Source organism: Leiobunum rupestre, chromosome 8 (genome assembly GCF_980474605.1).
Source record: "Leiobunum rupestre chromosome 8, qqLeiRupe1.1.hap1, whole genome shotgun sequence".
NCBI classification, from domain to species: Eukaryota; Metazoa; Arthropoda; class Arachnida; order Opiliones; family Sclerosomatidae; genus Leiobunum; species Leiobunum rupestre.
This window is the reverse complement of record NC_143391.1, coordinates 53,337,816-53,343,418: the sequence shown is the minus strand read 5'-3', so window position 1 is coordinate 53,343,418 and position 5,603 is coordinate 53,337,816.

Genomic DNA, 5,603 nt, shown 5'->3' with positions numbered 1-5,603 from the left:
TAGCTCTTATATCGTCGTCGTACACCTGGAGCGTCGAATCCAATTTAAGTTTTGCCATCACGACGTTCAAGCTAGGGTCTTGCGCTATCAGAATTATCTCTGATATCGTCGTCGTACACCTGGAGCGTCGAATCCAATTTTAGTTTTGCCATCACGACGTTCAAGCTAGGGTCTTGCGCTATCAGCATTAGCTCTTATATCGTCGTCGTACACCTGGAGCGTCGAATCCAATTTAAGTTTTGCCATCACGACGTTCAAGCTAGGGTCTTGCGCTATTAGCATTAGCTCTTATATCGTCGTCGTACACCTGGAGCGTCGAATCCAATTTAAGTTTTGCCATCACGACGTTCAAGCTAGGGTCTTGCGCTATCAGCATTAGCTCTTATATCGTCGTCGTACACCTGGAGCGTCGAATCCAATTTAAGTTTTGCCATCACGACGTTCAAGCTAGGGTCTTGCGCTATTAGCATTAGCTCTTATATCGTCGTCGTACACCTGGAGCGTCGAATCCAATTTAAGTTTTGCCATCACGACGTTCAAGCTAGGGTCTTGCGCTATCAGCATTAGCTCTTATATCGTCGTCGTACACCTGGAGCGTCGAATCTAATTTTAGTTTTGCCATCACGACGTTCAAGCTAGGGTCTTGCGCTATCAGCATTAGCTCTTATATCGTCGTCGTACACCTGGAGCGTCGAATCCAATTTAAGTTTTGCCATCACGACGTTCAAGCTAGGGTCTTGCGCTATCAGAATTATCTCTGATATCGTCGTCGTACACCTGGAGCGTCGAATCCAATTTTAGTTTTGCCATCACGACGTTCAAGCTAGGGTCTTGCGCTATCAGCATTAGCTCTTATATCGTCGTCGTACACCTGGAGCGTCGAATCCAATTTAAGTTTTGCCATCACGACGTTCAAGCTAGGGTCTTGCGCTATTAGCATTAGCTCTTATATCGTCGTCGTACACCTGGAGCGTCGAATCCAATTTAAGTTTTGCCATCACGACGTTCAAGCTAGGGTCTTGCGCTATCAGCATTAGCTCTTATATCGTCGTCGTACACCTGGAGCGTCGAATCCAATTTTAGTTTTGCCATCACGACGTTCAAGCTAGGGTCTTGCGCTATCAGCATTAGCTCTTATATCGTCGTCGTACACCTGGAGCGTCGAATCTAATTTTAGTTTTGCCATCACGACGTTCAAGCTAGGGTCTTGCGCTATCAGCATTAGCTCTTATATCGTCGTCGTACACCTGGAGCGTCGAATCCAATTTAAGTTTTGCCATCACGACGTTCAAGCTAGGGTCTTGCGCTATCAGCATTAGCTCTTATATCGTCGTCGTACACCTGGAGCGTCGAATCCAATTTAAGTTTTGCCATCACGACGTTCAAGCTAGGGTCTTGCGCTATCAGCATTATCTCTTATATCGTCGTCGTCGTACACCTGGAGCGTCGAATCCAATTTAAGTTTTGCCATCACGACGTTCAAGCTAGGGTCTTGCGCTATCAGCATTAGCTCTTATATCGTCGTCGTACACCTGGAGCGTCGAATCCAATTTAAGTTTTGCCATAACGACGTTCAAGCTAGGGTCTTGCGCTATCAGCATTAGCTCTTATATCGTCGTCGTACACCTGGAGCGTCGAATCCAATTTAAGTTTTGCCATCACGACGTTCAAGCTAGGGTCTTGCGCCATCAGCATTAGCTCTTATATCGTCGTCGTACACCTGGAGCGTCGAATCTAATTTTAGTTTTGCCATCACGACGTTCATGCTAGGGTCTTGCGCTATCAGCATTAGCTCTTATATCGTCGTCGTACACCTGGAGCGTCGAATCCAATTTTAGTTTTGCCATCACGACGTTCAAGCTAGGGTCTTGCGCTATCAGCATTAGCTCTTATATCGTCGCCGTACACCTGGAGCGTCAAATCCAATTTAAGTTTTGCCATCACGACGTTCAAGCTAGGGTCTTGCGCTATCAGCATTAGCTCTTATATCGTCGTCGTACACCTGGAGCGTCGAATCTAATTTTAGTTTTGCCATCACCACGTTCAAGCTAGGGTCTTGCGCTATCAGCATTAGCTCTTATATCGTCGTCGTACACCTGGAGCGTCGAATCCAATTTTAGTTTTGCCATCACGACGTTCAAGCTAGGGTCTTGCGCTATCAGCATTAGCTCTTATATCGTCGTCGTACACCTGGAGCGTCAAATCCAATTTAAGTTTTGCCATCACGACGTTCAAGCTAGGGTCTTGCGCCATCAGCATTAGCTCTTATATCGTCGTCGTACACCTGGAGCGTCGAATCTAATTTTAGTTTTGCCATCACGACGTTCAAGCTAGGGTCTTGCGCTATCAGCATTAGCTCTTATATCGTCGTCGTACACCTGGAGCGTCGAATCCAATTTAAGTTTTGCCATCACGACGTTCAAGCTAGGGTCTTGCGCTATCAGCATTATCTCTTATATCGTCGTCGTCGTACACCTGGAGCGTCGAATCCAATTTAAGTTTTGCCATCACGACGTTCAAGCTAGGGTCTTGCGCTATCAGCATTAGCTCTTATATCGTCGTCGTACACCTGGAGCGTCGAATCCAATTTAAGTTTTGCCATAACGACGTTCAAGCTAGGGTCTTGCGCTATTAGCATTAGCTCTTATATCGTCGTCGTACACCTGGAGCGTCGAATCCAATTTAAGTTTTGCCATCACGACGTTCAAGCTAGGGTCTTGCGCTATCAGCATTAGCTCTTATATCGTCGTCGTACACCTGGAGCGTCGAATCTAATTTTAGTTTTGCCATCACGACGTTCAAGCTAGGGTCTTGCGCTATCAGCATTAGCTCTTATATCGTCGTCGTACACCTGGAGCGTCGAATCCAATTTAAGTTTTGCCATCACGACGTTCAAGCTAGGGTCTTGCGCTATCAGAATTATCTCAGATATCGTCGTCGTACACCTGGAGCGTTGAATCCAATTTAAGTTTTGCCATCACGACGTTCAAGCTAGGGTCTTGCGCTATCAGCATTAGCTCTTATATCGTCGTCGTACACCTGGAGCGTCGAATCCAATTTAAGTTTTGCCATCACGACGTTCAAGCTAGGGTCTTGCGCTATCAGCATTAGCTCTTATATCGTCGTCGTACACCTGGAGCGTCGAATCCAATTTAAGTTTTGCCATCACGACGTTCAAGCTAGGGTCTTGCGCTATCAGCATTAGCTCTTATATCGTCGTCGTACACCTGGAGCGTCGAATCTAATTTTAGTTTTGCCATCACGACGTTCAAGCTAGGGTCTTGCGCTATCAGCATTAGCTCTTATATCGTCGTCGTACACCTGGAGCGTCGAATCTAATTTTAGTTTTGCCATCACGACGTTCAAGCTAGGGTCTTGCGCTATCAGCATTAGCTCTTATATCGTCGTCGTACACCTGGAGCGTCGAATCTAATTTTAGTTTTGCCATCACCACGTTCAAGCTAGGGTCTTGCGCTATCAGCATTAGCTCTTATATCGTCGTCGTACACCTGGAGCGTCGAATCCAATTTTAGTTTTGCCATCACGACGTTCAAGCTAGGGTCTTGCGCTATCAGCATTAGCTCTTATATCGTCGTCGTACACCTGGAGCGTCAAATCCAATTTAAGTTTTGCCATCACGACGTTCAAGCTAGGGTCTTGCGCCATCAGCATTAGCTCTTATATCGTCGTCGTACACCTGGAGCGTCGAATCTAATTTTAGTTTTGCCATCACGACGTTCAAGCTAGGGTCTTGCGCTATCAGCATTAGCTCTTATATCGTCGTCGTACACCTGGAGCGTCGAATCCAATTTAAGTTTTGCCATCACGACGTTCAAGCTAGGGTCTTGCGCTATCAGCATTATCTCTTATATCGTCGTCGTCGTACACCTGGAGCGTCGAATCCAATTTAAGTTTTGCCATCACGACGTTCAAGCTAGGGTCTTGCGCTATCAGCATTAGCTCTTATATCGTCGTCGTACACCTGGAGCGTCGAATCCAATTTAAGTTTTGCCATAACGACGTTCAAGCTAGGGTCTTGCGCTATTAGCATTAGCTCTTATATCGTCGTCGTACACCTGGAGCGTCGAATCCAATTTAAGTTTTGCCATCACGACGTTCAAGCTAGGGTCTTGCGCTATCAGCATTAGCTCTTATATCGTCGTCGTACACCTGGAGCGTCGAATCTAATTTTAGTTTTGCCATCACGACGTTCAAGCTAGGGTCTTGCGCTATCAGCATTAGCTCTTATATCGTCGTCGTACACCTGGAGCGTCGAATCCAATTTAAGTTTTGCCATCACGACGTTCAAGCTAGGGTCTTGCGCTATCAGAATTATCTCAGATATCGTCGTCGTACACCTGGAGCGTTGAATCCAATTTAAGTTTTGCCATCACGACGTTCAAGCTAGGGTCTTGCGCTATCAGCATTAGCTCTTATATCGTCGTCGTACACCTGGAGCGTCGAATCCAATTTAAGTTTTGCCATCACGACGTTCAAGCTAGGGTCTTGCGCTATCAGCATTAGCTCTTATATCGTCGTCGTACACCTGGAGCGTCGAATCCAATTTAAGTTTTGCCATCACGACGTTCAAGCTAGGGTCTTGCGCTATCAGCATTAGCTCTTATATCGTCGTCGTACACCTGGAGCGTCGAATCTAATTTTAGTTTTGCCATCACGACGTTCAAGCTAGGGTCTTGCGCTATCAGCATTAGCTCTTATATCGTCGTCGTACACCTGGAGCGTCGAATCTAATTTTAGTTTTGCCATCACGACGTTCAAGCTAGGGTCTTGCGCTATCAGCATTAGCTCTTATATCGTCGTCGTACACCTGGAGCGTCGAATCCAATTTAAGTTTTGCCATCACGACGTTCAAGCTAGGGTCTTGCGCTATCAGCATTAGCTCTTATATCGTCGTCGTACACCTGGAGCGTCGAATCCAATTTTAGTTTTGCCATCACGACGTTCAAGCTAGGGTCTTGCGCTATCAGCATTAGCTCTTATATCGTCGTCGTACACCTGGAGCGTCGAATCTAATTTTAGTTTTGCCATCACGACGTTCAAGCTAGGGTCTTGCGCTATCAGCATTAGCTCTTATATCGTCGTCGTACACCTGGAGCGTCGAATCCAATTTAAGTTTTGCCATCACGACTTTCAAGCTAGGGTCTTGCACTATTAGCATTAGCTCTTATATCGTCGTCGTACACCTGGAGCGTCGAATCCAATTTAAGTTTTGCCATCACGACGTTCAAGCTAGGGTCTTGCGCTATCAGCATTAGCTCTTATATCGTCGTCGTACACCTGGAGCGTCGAATCTAATTTTAGTTTTGCCATCACGACGTTCAAGCTAGGGTCTTGCTGACTGGATATGTTATACTAAAAATCTCACTCAGTGAAAACAGCGTGATAATAACCCCGCAATTAGAGAGAGCTCAAAGGAGAATATTGGCTTTGGTAGCATTGTTCTGTCCCTCCAATGATGTTTGTCTTTAAGAACTTGAAAATAGTGTTCCGAGATCAGCTGCGAATTGAATAATAACATCTTGCGCTCAACCCATCTCGTTTGACAATGTGACTGTAGCGAGTGTTTCTACTATTTCAATAGT